Below are 16,387 nucleotides of genomic sequence, written 5' to 3'. Positions count from 1 at the left end.
TCGATGTAGCTACGAAATGATGCGGCTTGGCACTCGTTGTATCGAGTTTCGAGTTGTCTTAGACTTTCTTTATCCTGTTGGGACTTGGAACGTAGAAAACGCTTTCGAGCCTTGCGTACAATATTTCGAAGATGACGAAGTTCAGAAGACCACCACGGAAGTTTGGTTGTGTTGAGACGTCTCCGCTTACGTGGGATGATCCTATTCATGACATCAAAAAGCTTTCCGTAAAACAGCACCGTTGCGTTTTGTCCTGAGCATCATCCAGGTTCATTCGAGGATTGACAGGATCAATAAATCACGGAAAATACATGGCAGTCAACGCTGCAATATGCACCACCATGATTTACACGGTTTATTCACCGGTCGAAGGTACAAAGATTGGAAATTTATTGCGATTTATTGTTTAAAGAGGAAGTTCGTGATAACTAACCAAGTAGATAGCTTTACTACCTACAAATTTTGTGAATATAAGACACAATCATTGACTATTCTCTTTAAAGAAGAACGTTTATTATGGAATTGTTATGAAACAAATTTTAACGCATAGATTGAGTGGGGAAAGTCAACAGATCCTGGCAGAATATGTCAAATAAGCTGTTCCAAATGCTATCCTTTAAAGGTCTAGCTTGCGTTCTGCACAATGGCATTTCCTTTTGTGACAGTCTGGAAAGTTTTCTACTGATGAGATTGTTAGTCTTGATTTATGCAGATTTTTTACATATTTATGAGTGATAGCCTTTCAAAAGAGTGTCTGTGTTCCGATCAAATGAAGCAAATTTTCCCTTTATGGTTAGACTATATTCCACGTGCAGTTTCAAATTTGTCAAATGTTTACCCTTTTGTCACGCACATTATAGTTTTCATGAAAGTTTTGATTGATTCCGTAAAACTTGTTGGATCGATTGAGAATCTATCTGTTGCAAACATAATGTGATTACAAAACGGATTCTAATCCTTCATTTTGAAGTCCGTGACTGCCTACTGTAAAAGTGGCTCCAGAGAGTGGATGCGTTCTACCATTTAAAAGTGCTACCAAAATAAACGTAAAAATCAAAGCTTTATTTTGGTAAAACAAAGAATAAAAAGATAAAACAAAAGATAAAAAAAAAACATCTGTATAATAGCGATTCGATCCTATTCTATTTCAAATGTGCCAACAAAAAACCGTTTGAGCAGTTGATGAAGTGTTAATGCCTTCAATAATCAAATATTCAATCCAGATTTCCATTTTTTTGGTTTTGCTCCATCCAATCAAATTGAATTTTTTATCACTTGGAAACGTAAATCCAAGCAAAAATTCCACGAAACGTGAGCCATAGTTGGAGGAAACGATCCATCGGCACCATATATAAGGAGGATGTTGGTTTACAGTAGAAGTTTGCTTTAGAAAAAAAGGAAATCCACAATTTTACTCGCAACTGAAATAATATTGACGGATAAATTAATCATTTTTTGTGAGACTGACCAATAAACACCAATTTCAGGTGAATCAATTGTAGAAGTTAACAAAATAAACATTTGTAACATGACTTACCGGACATGACTATGAATATTTATATCAGTTGTAAAAAGTTGGATCAGTTTATGTAAATAACACAGGTCCAGATAACATTCCTCGCAAGGTTTTGTAAAAACGATAACGTTGTTTATTTTCTAATTTTAAAATGTTTTGTTACTTCGTTTTTATATTATTTGACAAAGTATGGATTTGGTTTGAAAAGTTAAACAAAAACATCAGTCAAATTATGCAAAAATAAAAGAAAAATAAACTTACAGATCTTTTTGTAGTTTCAAGGCAATAGACGAAGAAATTTGTCCAGCGATTTAGGCAGAAACCAAGAAACATTCAAACATCAGCCATTGAATAGTTAGGGGAGAGTGAGGATATTTGATCCCTGGGGTTCCTTAGCTATATCTCGAAACTGAAAAGTCTTACATAGATCAAATATTCTAGAATTAGGGGAGGGTGGGGTATCGTGGACCATGGGGAAATGTGGGCCACTTTTAATATCTCAGATGTGTGTTGAAATAAAAATCTCAAACCAACTGTCATCGTCGTCGCTTTGCGTGAGCATATATTCCTATATGTTGTTGACTGAAATACGAATCATATGCTTCTTTTATTTATCAAGCTAAAAAAGTGAGAAAAATTTACTTACATAATAAAAAAACACCCGCTAAATTCATCGATGGGGAACCTAAAGTGCATAACAAAAATATGTTCATACGCTTATGATCTTAGTTTTGTCATGATCTTCCACGTGGAAAAGGAATTTTTGATGAAACATCAATAAGTCACACAAACGCAACCAATTTGCAAATCATAGCTTGTGGGGAATCATGGGCCACACATCTTGAATCACCTATATTTTTATGTTTTTATACACATTCAGAACTTAAAATACGTTTTACCTATCTGCAAAGTTTTCTTATGCCAAATGAAGAGTTATGAAAAATATTTTGTCCATCCTATATAAGAAATTTTGCCAAAACGTTCGCGAGCCAGGTTTTGGAATCTATTCGATCATACGCTGCGCTCTTTTTTATTTCATCATCTGAAACTGCTTTTAAATAACGAAATGAATTAGGAAATCACAGTTTTGGGTCAACTCATAAACTTTGCACGTATTTGGTCAATTTGGATTTGGTGGCCCACGATTCCCCACCATTTTTCGAAATCCAAAAAATATTAGTTTTTTCAAACAGTCAGAATTTGTGGGAAAATAACTTATTAAAATTTGAAAAAACCTTATAATACCTTGAAAATGTAGAAAACCATACAATTTTTTATTTTCATTTTATCTTTTAAAATAAAGAAGTTATGGAAGAACGAAAAAAAGTGGCCCATGATTCCCCACTCTCCCATACAAAATAACTAACCGGTTATCTCAAAATAATGAATCTTTTAATGATTTTCAAAAAATTTTAAATTATTTGAATAATAAAAAACACCAATTTTTTACTTACGATACTAGAAGTGATCGTCCTTTTAAAGTTGTACTTCGTGGTCTCACCGGCGATCAGACACCGGATGAGATCACAACTGAATTAAATTCTTTGTTAGGTTTTTCTCCGATTCAAGTAATTCTAATGAGGAAAAGAACCAACACGAATAATATCAGTAGTTTTGGTTTTGCTCCTGAGCTTTATTTGATCCATTTTAAAAAGGATCAAGTTAATAATTGTCCCATCAGGGCAAAAATTATTGCTTCTAGGAAAAATCCCAAAGTTTCCAGAAAAGTTTCTTCTCCTCCTTCCTCTTTTTCGTCTTCACACGTCGGGCCGGCAAACAACCTGCCTATCCTCGATCAGCCTCGGCCTACATTGGAATCACGGCTGGGTAATACCCGAAGTGATTTTAATGTTCCCTGGGCTGCTTCAGCGCCACAGACTCGTTGTTTGACGTTCTCAGAGGTAGTTGAAAATGGGTTGCCTTCTTCAGGTTTAACTAATAAAAATGGGAAAAACCCAAGTCTCAACGTTCATGCGAAGGCTTGGGAAAATCCCCGAAATTCAAATACTAGTTCTTTTCCTTCATTTTCTGATCCTAACAATTTTGTTGATTTGGGTGAGATTACTGAGGAAAAATTAAAATTTTTGCATCAAAATTTAATGGAAATTATGCAACTTATGTTGAAAGCAAATTCAATGTTTGAAGCTTTCCAAACTTCTTTTAATTATGCTAACAAAATTATTATGACTTTACGATTCCCTCATGGATCCAAATACCTAGATGTTTAAATTTTATGAATTGGAATGCTAGATCTTTGCTGGCTAACCAAGATGAATTCTTTTTATTTTTGAAAACTCAAAACATACATATTGCTGCCATCACTGAAACTTTTTTAAAGCCAGACAATAACTTGAAAAGCAATGCTTTCTTTAAAATTTTGCGAAATGATCGACTTGATCGACAAGGTGGGGGTGTAGCTATTGTCATCGATAGTCGTCTCAAATTTAGACTTCTTCCTTCTTTCAATACAAAAGTCTTAGAAACAATTGGAATTGAATTAGAAACGTCTATGGGGAAAATTATAATTATTGCCACATATTTGCCTTTTCAATGCAGCGGTGAACAGAAAAATTTTTTGAAGGGAGATTTACAAAAACTCACCAGAAATAAATCTAAATTTTTTATTATTGGTGACTTTAATGCAAAACACCGATCTTGGAATAATATTTCATCAAATTCAAATGGGAATATTTTATTTAATGACTGCTCTGCAGGTTGTTATACTGTTGAATATCCTAATGGGTATACTTGTTTCTCTTTGATTAGAAATCCTTCCACAATTGATTTGGTTCTAACGGATTTAGGCGAGCATTGTAGTCAATTAGTTACTCATGCGGACCTCGATTCAGACCACCTTCCAGTAACTTTTTCTTTATCCCAAAGTCCCATTGAAAACCCTTTAAAATCAACTTTTAACTTTCAAAAAGCTGACTGGAGCGATATAGGAATTTTATTGAACGTAATTTGAATGTAAACGTTCCACTTAATTCAATAGAAGATATTGATTTGGCTGTAGAAAATTTGACAACTTCAATAGTCAATGCTAAAGCCGCTTCAATACCCAAAGTTAAACATAAATTTAATCAACCTTTAATTGATGATGATCTTCAGTTTTTGATACGACTGAAAAACATTCGTCGACGTCAATATCAACGTACTACGGATCCTTATTTGAAATTTATTTATTGCGACCTTCAAAAAGAGATCAAACGTCGTTTAAATTTCATTCGTAATGAAAATTTTGCCAAAGCAGTAGAGGACATAAAACCCTACTCAAAGCCATTTTGGAAATTAACTAAAATTCTGAAAAAGCCCCAGAAGCCAATTCCTACTTTGAAAGACGGGGATAAACTTCTTTTAACTAACGCAGAAAAAGCTCAAAATTGGCCCAACAATTTGAGTCTGCTCATGATTTTAATTTAAACGTTGTAAGTCCAATTGATGCTCAAATTTCCCTTTAATTTGATGATATTCTTTCTAAACAAAATGTAGATATTTGAAAGTTCTTGACAAATATTGATGAACTTAAATTGATTTTCAAAAAATTTAAAAATATGAGAGCTCCGGGGGAAGATGGGATTTTCTATTGACAGTGTTTGGCACAAAGGTTTAGTAGCTAAATTAGCTCGATTTGATTTTTCTGTATATCTCACCAAAATTATTCAAAATTATTTGACTAGCCGAACCTTACAAGTAAGCTATCAAAATTCATGCTCTGAAAGGACACATATTAGAGCTGGTGTCCCTCAGGGTAGTATACTTGGGCCAATTTTATACAATACTAGCTGATTTACCCGGCCTTGCTCGGGTTTGCATAAAATATAAATCCAAATGAGTCGTTTGACTTTACGAAATTTTGGTAGCTTTGTATCCAATATGTTTTATATTTTTATTATGAGAAAATTTTACCCATGTTGTGCCATGTATGTAAGCTTTGTTAGTGAAAGTTTTGTTAGTGTTTTTCAAGTTTTGAATGAGAATATCTACTGTGTTTCCCTTTTTCATAATTTTGAAACACTTATAGTTATGAGGTTCGTATTCATAGAAAACAAAAATAATTTCCCATAAATGCTTTTTTATTTCATCACGAAAAACTTTTTATACCCACCCTTTCTTAAAGGAAGCTTGAATAGCTTTGGCCTTCTATTTTTTTTTATCTTCAAATGATTAAACTATATTTTCATTTTTCCCAGCCCCCATCTAATGACATCTCTTTTGGAGATGATTTCCTCGGACGCTATATGCCAAATGCTCCCCCGTATGCTATATTCAAGTTTTATTTGCCCAGAAAATTCTAAGAAGGCTTCCGAAACTTGCCGCAGCTCGTGGCTTTCAAGTTTTCCAAGCCAACGGCCATGAGTTCGAATCCCAGTCACGGCATACACAGTAAACTTTTGTGGTTCGGTGGCTTAAGCATTTGTGAGATCCTAGCCATCATATCTTCGAAAGATGTTCGCTTAGGATTAAGTAAAAGGAATCTTTTCGAGGAAACACCAAGTTTCATTGAGATCCTGTATGTGTTTGTATTTGGTTATTTAAACTTGTTGAAGATTCATTTTTCATGTTTTCAAATGTATGTGTACTTTTCGTTGTTTTTTCCACACCGTTTTATGATTATTTTTTTTTTTTTCAATGTTCCAAGTTCCACGAATAGTTTTTCGAAGTGATCTAAAAGAAATTATCTCGGAAACCAAATCGCCCATTTTATGATGTTATGACAAAAGATTTTTTTCCAATTTTTCCATTCTTGGAAAAAAAAATTAATTAGTTATTGTGAAGAGTGATAAAATAAAAATTCTTGGAAATATTTTGTTTGAATTCGCAGTACTTAACGGTATAAGTTTTCGCAGGATGGTAAAATTGATCACATTGATGATCAAAAGTCATATAAAAGTTACAGATTGACAGATGAAATTGAATTGTATAAAACTTTAAACCTCATACTTAATTTCAAATAAAGTTTCTTGCGTTGGATTTTGTTTTTTCAGATAATGCACGTTAAATTTTTGAGTCCTTCGTTTTGATTTTTCGACGGCTTTCAAAGCGTTGAAATCACAGCTCTCAACTTATAACTCTGAATTTAGTTATTTTATCTTTTTTTATGAGGAATTCTAAAAATACGAAAATGGCTGGTTCTAAAAAGCTCGATTTTAAGAAAATAGCTTAATATGTTTTCAGCACTCAATTCAAATTCATTTTGAACATAAATAATTGCATCCATACTTAACGCATTGTATATTCTTATAGACTCCAAAGCCCTGCAGCAGTAGCCTAAGTAGGTACAAAAACACCCGCCAAAATTTCCCCTTTCAAATCTTTAACCCTCAGCAAGCTTTGATTTGCTTTCCAGTACACGTGAACTCTGAACGGTCGTTTCTAATGCCCGGCTCATGGTGATGGGGAAAACAACCCGCCAAAGGACACGAAATTCGGCTGCCAAATGGGTGCCATTTTTTGAAATGAAGAGTCAATCACCGTTAATTTGTTTAATGAAATTATTTTATCGGCTATATCGGTGAAATTGTATATTCTTTGAGAAAGAATATTTAAGAATTGAAACCACTGTAAGGTAGTAGGCCCGTGAGGAACAAAACGATGAAATGTGATGAAAAGTTTTCAAATCAAAATTACCCTCCCGCTCATTTTCAACATCTTTCACCTTATTCTAATCTTCTAATGGGTGCCATGACTTTTGATTTGTGGGAATAAAAACGAAAGTTGTATGGGAGGGTCCCTTTTCTTAGGTGGGAGGGGCTCAGAACTATCACTAAAACCTTACCCTGGTCCAAATACATCTCTGTGCCAAAATTCAGGCTGATCGGTTAAGCGGTGTCGATTTGTATAAGGTGCATACAAACATATATAGTCCAACTCATCTTTATCACCCTTATTCTCGTTTTCGATCGAATGACATTCGTTCGAAAGTTTCGCAATTTTGCATTCTTGTTTTCGTTCGAACGAATGAGCACAGTTCGATCTTTCGAACATTGTTCGTTCGAACGAATGGTTGCATTCTCGTTTTCGATCGAACGTATTTTTACTACTGCCCAACAAACGCGAGTAAGATGTTGCGAACCGGGAGCGTTTTTCAAGTTGAGGACGGTTGAAAATAAGTTTAATGGGAAAATCACTGAATTTCATACTCGGAAAAAATTAGGATTGAATAAAAAGAAATTTCTATTACGAATGTTACATTTTTTTTATTTGAACGATGTATCAATTATGTTTTCGGCAGAGGTGTTACAGAACAGCATACAAATAGCGGCCGAACCATCATTTTTATCGTCGGGCATTAAAGGTGTATTTTTGTGATCGGAGACCATCGAGGACACAGGTCACAGCTGAACGAATAGCATCGATGTCGGATGGTGTTTGTTGCTGCTGCTTTCCATTATGTTGACGAGCAAAATTTGTTACCGGTATTATCCACAGCCACTGCTAATGTTGTATTATTGTCCATTAATTCACCGAATAAGCATAACCTGGAAGGAATCATCATCCAGCACACCTCTAAAATTCACTTTTTCTGTCGTAAAATCTGAAATTTTTCCGTTCGTTGCTCGATGAACCAATTTCCACAAAAGAAAAAAATAAATATTTACCCCAAGAACTGTCATTTGCCTGCCAAGGGCTGCCTAGATATTTCGAAGTTCATCGGGTAACACTAACAACGAACGTATCGCATTCGAACGAAAACAAGAATAGCTCTTTCGAATTCGATCGAAAGTATCCGTTCGAACGAAAGTCAGATACGCCGTAAACAAGAATAAGGGTGTATATATTAGACTAGCTGATTTACCCGGCCTTGCTCGGGTTTGCATAAAATATAAATCCAAATGAGTCGTTTGACTTTACGAAATTTTGGTAGCTTTGTATTCAATATGTTTTATATATTTATTATGAGAAAATTTTACCCATGTTGTGCCATGTATGTAAGCTTTGAAAGTTTTGTTAGTGTTTTTCAAGTTTTGAATGAGCATATTTACTGTGTTTCTCTTTTTCATAATTTCGAGACACTTATAGTTATGATGTTCGTAATCATAGTAATTGAAAATAATTTCCCATGAATGCTTTCATCACGAAAAACTTTTTATATCCACCCTTTCTTAAAGGAAGCTTGAATAGCTTTGGCCTTCTATTTTTTTATCTTCAAATGATTAAACTATATTTTTATCTGTCCCACCCCCCATCTATTGAAATCTTTTTTGGAGATGATCTCCTCGGACGCTATATGGCAAATGCTCCCCTGTATGCTATATTCAAGTTTTATTTGCCCAGAAAACTCAAAGAAGGCTTCCGAAACTTGCCGCAGCTCGTTTCATAGAGTATGGCCTTCAAGTCTTCCAAGCCAACGACGATGAGTTCGAATCCCAGTCACGGCATACACAGTAAACTTTTGTGGTTTGGTGGTTTAAGCATTTGTGATATGCTAGCCATCATATACTCGAAAAATGTACGCTTGGAATTAAGTAAAAGGAATCTCTTCGAAGAAACATCAAGTTTCATTGAGATCCTGTATGTGTTTGTATTAGGTTTTTAAAAGTTGTTGAAGACTCATTTTTCATGTTTTCAAATGTACTTTTCGTTGTTTTTTCCACACCGTTTTATGATAAGTTTTTCTTAAATGCTCCAAGTTCCACTAATAGTTTTTTGAAGTGATCTAAAAGAAACTATCTCGGAACCCAAATCGCCCATTTCATAATGTTATGACACAAGATTTTTTTTTTTCAATTTTTCCATTCTTGGCAAAAAAAATCTCTTTAATTATTGTGTAGTGATAAAGTTAAAATTCTTGGAAATATTTTGTTTGAATTCGCAGTACTTAACGGTTTAAGTTTTCGCATAATTGGATGGCAAAATTGAACACATTGATGATCAACATTTATACAAAAGTTATAGATTTACAGATGAAATTGAATTGTATAAAACTTAAAACCTCATACTTAATTTCAAATAAAGTTTCTTGCGTTGGTTTTGGTTTTTCCAGAAGAATGCACATTAAATCTCTTGAGTCCTCCATTTAGATTTCTCGACGGCTTTCAAAGCGTTGAAATCACAGCTCTCAACTTATAACTCTGAATTTAATCATATTATCTTTCTCTATGAGGAATTCTAAAAATACGAAAATGGTTGGTTCTAAAAAGCTTGATTTTAAGAAAATAGCTTAATATGTTTTCAGCACTCAATCCAAATTCATTATGAAGATAATCATTGCATCCATACTTCACACACTGTATAGACTCCAAAGTCCTGCAGCATTGGTAGGAAGCACTTTGAAAATCACTACAATTCAAGTCAATACATACATTACAGGTTAGTTGTATTTTTCAATCCGAAATGTTAGCTTATTATTGCATCCAAAATTCTCGTATCTACTGGTACCACGTGCTTTCAGCAGTAGAAGGTACAATAAACACCCGCCAAAATTTCCCCTTTAAAATCTTTAACGCTCAGCAAGCATTGATTTGCTTTCCAGTGCACGTGAACTCTTTATAGTCGTTTCTTACGCACACAGCTTATGGTGATGGTGAAAACAACCCTCCAATGGAAACGAAAATCGACTGCCAAATGGGTGCCATGACTTTTGATTTGTGGGAATAAAAACGAAAGTTGTATGGGAGGGTCCCTTTTCTTAGGTGGGAGGGGCTCAAAACTATTACTAAAACCTTTCCATGGTCCAAACACATAACTGTACCAAATTTCAGGCTGATCGGTTAAGCGGTGTGGATTTGTATAAGGTGCATACAAACAAACAAACATATATAGTCCAACTCATCTTTATATATTAGATTTTTACTTCTGATCTTCCTGATGTACCAGAAGGAAAAGGTAGAAGATTATTTACTGATGATACTTTGCTTTCAGCCAAAGGTCGAAATTTACGGGAAGTACGCAGCAGATTGCAAAAAAAATTAAAATTCCTTTTTAAATTACTTCAAAATGTGAAAAATTTCTCCTAACGCTTCCAAAACTCAACTTATTATATTTCCCCATAAGCCAAGAGCTGAATCTATAAAACTTTATGAAAATCATTCCATACTTTTAATGGGGTTTCATTAGAATTGTCTGATCACGTGAAGTACTTGGGACATACACTTGATCGGAATCTTACTTTTAAAAATCACATTGAAGATATTCAATCTAAATGTAATAAATACACTAAACCTCTTTAATCTCTGATCAACCGGAAATCCATCCAGAAATTATGTTTGCAGTTCCGATTTGGTCTAGCTGCTGCGCGACGAGGAAGAAAGCCATCCAGAGAATTCAGAACAAGGTTCTGAAAATGATTTTGCGGCTTCCACCTTGGCACAGCACCGAGGATCTTCATCGGATTGCGGGCATTGAATTGATCGAAGAAATGGCCAACAAAATCATCTCTAGCTTCAGAGAAAAATCGATGCAGTCTTCCATAGCAGAGATTCGTTCTCTTTACAATTAAGTAAGTTTTTAGCATATTATTTAGGCTTAAGTTGATATATATATTTTTTTGCTCTACAGGATATTCTCCTATAAATCAAATAATTCATTGCTATAGTAAATTTAAATCAAATAAACAATGATTTTAATTTACTTAATCAAAGAGTTGAACTGATCATAATTAATCTGAACACTTAATTAACTGCAATAATATAAACTTGAATGTAATGATTAAAAGACTAATAAAGACATATTTTCAATTCAATCTGTTTATTATCCTCCATTCAAAAGATTCAGATTTTGCCTAGATATTAGATTCGAAAATATATAGCTTAGAAAAAAAATTATCAATAATTTCAAGAAATACTTAGGAATCAATAATTTCAAGAAAAACTCTAAATTTTTAATAAAATCTCTTTTTTTACTTTGCACACTTTTTTCAGTCATGTATTGATCTATTATTTTTTCCACAGAAGCAAAACCTTCGCAAAATCATCATATTTTACACAAACTCACCTGGAAAAAGCAATTGGAATCTGGTTGGAACCTTTTCATGAGTAGGCATCTCGAAGAATTCGATCTCTTAAATCCGGTTTTAACATATAATTCTTTGTCCATCAGAACACATCTGTCACATTGCGTAAAAATCGGTTGCACAGATTGCAATCTATTGAACTGCTCACTATTAGTTATTGACATGGTGTTTACTAGTAAGGCATCACTTTTTGCCTGCCGGAAATGGATTTATTGCATTATTTAAGGGGTCTGCATTCAGTTATCCCCAATAACCATAGTCTTTTTAATCATATTTATGATTACGGGTTCCATTCTGATGCTTGGTTGATCCTAGAGTGGCTCCTTATACTTTTTAACCATTTGGACCAAAAAAAATCAGAAAAAATCAACAGTTCATGAGTTTTCAAGTCGACAGTGAAGAATTCTCGAGGCGCAAAATGCGCAAAAGGCGCAAATTTGTGGAAAATTATTTTTACCATGTCTTTTTGCATCGTTAATATCTCAAATACACGTAAACTTAAAAATCTGAAAAAAATAGACAAGATAGTCCTTTCCATAACCAACCCAACGCTGCTTAAGTTTTGCATATCCGATCGCTAGTAACCCAAGCAACCAAAAGTCACATATTTACTTGAATATAGGCATTGGAAGTTACATTTTGGCTGACAAAGAGAATAAACTGCCTAATTCTCTTTAGTGAACTTTATGTACTCATTAATGAACTTGAATGTTGCAAAAGTGACTAATATGTACGTTGTATGTGACTTGTTTTGCCCAATTCCCATGAGTGAACTATGTGTACTTATTAACGAACTTGAAAGTTGCAAAAGTGATCTATACGTACGTTATACGGGACTTAAATCACATAAAGGGCGCAAAAGTGCTCAAAACGGGATTTGGTAAGTCACAAAAAGTGCATTGATGTGCTTTCAAAATCATATCACCACTTCGAGTTTTAGTTTCAGTTAGAACAACATCTAGGCGTGGTCTTGTGGTAGCGTGTTCTATTCTCACCACGAAGGTCGGCGTTCGATCCCCAAGCCGGGCAAGTTTTTTTTTCAACAAGTAATTTATGAATTGATTGACCATTCTGATGGGATATATGTAGGAAACGTAGGATAGAAGCAATTGACCAATTTGTCGAGTTTGGAATCCGGCGCGTGGCATCATGGCGGCACCAGTACAGAACACAGCAAATAATCAAGAGGAGGTGATATGAACCGAAGCCAAGGGTTCAGTTGAGATAGAGAGAGTGATTTTTTGCTCATTTTGCGATTTTTGGGAAGCTGAATTAAGAGCCCGCTGGAAGCTGAATAGAAGATCATTAAGACTTGTTTTGGAACTTGCAAGTATCAATTAGAACTTAAATGTTGAGCTTCATATCAATGATAGGGCTGAGTAAGCGTTTTTGTACCTGTTTTATGGGACTTTTGGTTGCTTGGGAATGTAGCTATCTCCGAAATTAAGTGCCCGGATACTAAATGATCATAGCTTAAGTAGTCTATTGATAGTTTGAAAAGATGAGAAAGGGATGAAATAACAATCTCGTGCTTTAGGACCGAGGTCACCTCTGCATTCTAGCAAAAAAAAAGTTGTTGGAATTATGGGTGAAAGGATATGATCAGAACACACTTTTGACTTGTGCGACCTTTTTTTTTAAACATCCTGCTGTCCTATTTTTAAAAAATCTAGTCTGTGCTAGTCTCTTTTGAGCTTTCCCAAACAAGGAAAAAATTCGATAATTTTCGGTGTGCCATCAAAGTGAGTTTTAAAATTCATGAGTTCGCTGAAATTCGCTTAGCTTCGAGTTTGATAAATCATTTTCTTTACAGCTTTCATGTGCAATGCGACCTCCCAAACCCCAGTCTGATAGAATAAAAATGTAAGTCAACGGTATAGGTACACAACATTCTTGATAAAGATTTGGCATCGTAGGTCAGGCAGGAGAATCAAATAAAACTCACTTACCATACCTGGATATGGTAGAACAATATCGGGAAGGAAGCTTATTGCCTCTCTTTACTTTCTAATTAGCACCTTACAATCAAGCATTTAAAATTATTTACCTGATTGTTACACGTTCCAAACAATGTACAAATCTACTCCGAGTCCAACATAAAAATAAAAACTATGCTTCCTACTATAACTATTCTACTCACAGACCAAAATCACAGCAGCTACAATATTAATGTGTTGATCATAACGAATCAGTCCCATGAGATTTGAACATTTGAATTCATCCGAGAGAAAGTTCTCCATCCCACCAGTAATTTTTGTGAAACTCACCTAGTTTCTGTGATGTGACTCCTAGATAAGGTTGGAACATTATTCACATTCATGAAGTTTTAGGTCAAAGAACAAACAACACTTTCCACTTGTGAATGATGTTCAATTAACTAGATTTTCTTGGAAAACATTAGTATGTATTCCTATAACACTTTTCTTCTTATAGATTTTACAGTAAAAATTACTTTTTTCAAGTTTAACTTAAAACAGCTTTTTCAAGCAGTAACACTTTTTTTATTTGCCTTCAGCGAATCACAATCACATAAACTAACAAAAACATTTATAGTTGATATTTGGTATCATGATTATCTTCTGTAGGTACATATGTATATCTGAATGCTTTTCTTCTCACTACGAAAAAGATTAGTTTCGAAGAACGTAGTTTTAATTATCTTCACTATTAATTTTAAAACCAACGAAATAAAAACTTTGCGAACTCAACCATCTTCGTTCCTAATTCTTCCATTATTGTGTACACTGCTTTTCCTGAGTTTAGAATTTCGCTCTGACGTTCAATCCGAACGCAATCAGGCGCATTCCTCGCGACAGTCGCTTCTAAGTAAAACAGCATCTCTTAGATGGTCACCTTATAAGTTTGAGCGAGGAACAAGATTTGGCCCGATTGTTTCATAAAAGGACGAAACCGCCTTAAAATTTATGTTTCACGTTCACATTTGTATCGGAAATTCAGAACCGGTCACACGAAGCGCATCCAACAGGTCCGGCTGCTGAGGCGATACTGACTGGTACCTCACATTATTCACACGAACCAAACACGTTTGTCACGCAGCATCATTGAATCGCCTTATGCCACCCACCCACCTATCGGCCGTTCAAGTCATCATCCGTGCTCTGAAGTCGGGCTGCTCTTATCAGCGTACTATCAATGGTCCTAGTCTTCATCATCATCACCATCATCACCATCATTACTACGTTTCGGGAGCATTGGATAAAAGTCATCAATGTCAGACTTGTCAAGTTCGATGTCAGCATCATCAAATCTGTCAATGGTTCATCTCGGAGAGTACCTTCTCCAGCAGCTGTGATTGATCACAGCGAAACCCGGCATAAACAATCATCGTCATCGTTTCACGCTCGTCATTTTTTGGTGGGTGGCAAACCCCCTCAAATACAAACACTTTACGGCATCTCGTTCTGGCGGGAAAACGGCAGCCGGCTAAATGAGCTCCAATCTACGAGATGTAAACATCATCCGAAGGCAGTTAAGAGAGTAAAAAATTCCACAAAAAGTCTTGTTGGAAAAGCGTTCGTCGGGGGAAAAAAAATGCGAGAAGGAATTTTAAATCTCATTGTGCCGCTTCTTTTATTTGCTGTCTTGCGAATAAAAAAAATCATGTTTGGAATTTTGTTGTTTGTTCCGGATATACGCATCTCTTGCAGTAAACCGGAATCGCAGTAAGAAGGGCCTGGCTCTATGAAGCAGGAAATAAAGCGAAAAGTATATTTATTAACCTCACTAGAGGAAAATGAAAATGAATTTCCCACCACATACAGACACACTAGCTCGCTTCAGCTTCCTGCAGCCAGGATGATGATGGCTTCCTGTTTGTTAGCTTCCGGAAAAATGTTTGTGGACGATAACAGTTCATTCAGAACTATTGTAAGCGGTCAGATTCCTCCTATTTCATTGTTAGCCTAGTAACCAGAGCATTTTAATCTAGGCTTGCGATATGATTTTCAAAAAGAACGGAACATTTATAAAAATCGAAACACAGCCAATAAAATGAGACATTTTAAAATGTGTTCGAAAAAGTCATGAAATTTATGTTGATACTTAAGCTTAGTTCATCTAGAAAAGGGACAGTAAAGAATGCGTATATCTCAAAAACCATCCGTTTGATCGAAACACTTTCTATGAAGGAAATGTAGGTAATCTTATGATAATTCATGAAAAATTTTTAAAAAAATTATCGTTTTTGTCAGAAATATTTCTACTTTATTCTTGGTACCTCTCATCGGCCGGCGCCCACTTTTTTCATTCATGATATTGATGAGTTTTTATCATTCATACATCGTCTAATCTGTCTTTTGGGTGGCTGCACCCTCCTCTTTCAATTTCTGCTTCATTTTGGCCGAATACTTCTCTTTTGAAAGAAACTAAGGGCGATCCAGTGGATTCAGTTGATTAGAAATTAACAAAACTTATTTTTGTGCCACTAAAAATAAGTTGCTGGCAAAATCTGACCAAAACGAAGCGAACCCATCATGAGATTGAACTTAAAGTATAATCGGTCTGTTAAGATCGTAGATTGCAAAATATACATACAAGAGTACTTTTTTAAGTTTTCAAAAACAGCGACAACAAAAGCTTTTGTTTGGAAAGTTTATGTTTTGGTGGGTTCACAAGAGCCGAGCAAGAGTCTTGGCAAATCTATATATATAAAAAGCAATTTCTGTATGTTTGTTTGTTTGTTTGTCCTCTATAGACTCAGCCGTCATAAGAGCTAGAGAGCTGAAATTTGGCATGGATGTTCATTAGGACCAGGAATGATGAAAAATGTTTTTAAATTTTCGGATGACACCTTCTGAAGGGGGTCGTCCATACAAGACAAATATTGTTTTCGCGATAGTGACGTTACTTTTCGTCGGATTGTGTTGAAAATTTGCACATGAGTGTTTTGAAAGAGG

The 16,387-nt window shown here is 35.0% G+C and overlaps 1 protein-coding gene across 1 annotated transcript in view; it reads right to left on the bottom strand.

Annotated features, from left to right (window-relative positions):
• LOC129750050 (platelet-derived growth factor receptor alpha) overlaps positions 1-14,424 on the bottom strand; it is a 519,951-nt gene extending 505,527 nt beyond the window's left edge. Inside the window, exon 1 of the mRNA XM_055745248.1 lies at positions 13,739-14,424. The gene's annotated coding sequence lies outside the window, so the exon portion shown is untranslated. The remainder of the gene's footprint in view (positions 1-13,738) is intronic.
• Between the last annotated feature and the right edge of the window lie 1,963 nt (positions 14,425-16,387).

The sequence above is a fragment of the Uranotaenia lowii genome, chromosome 2, assembly GCF_029784155.1.
Source record: "Uranotaenia lowii strain MFRU-FL chromosome 2, ASM2978415v1, whole genome shotgun sequence".
Classification (NCBI taxonomy): Eukaryota; Metazoa; Arthropoda; class Insecta; order Diptera; family Culicidae; genus Uranotaenia; species Uranotaenia lowii.
This window is presented reverse-complemented; position numbering and strand designations above follow the sequence as displayed.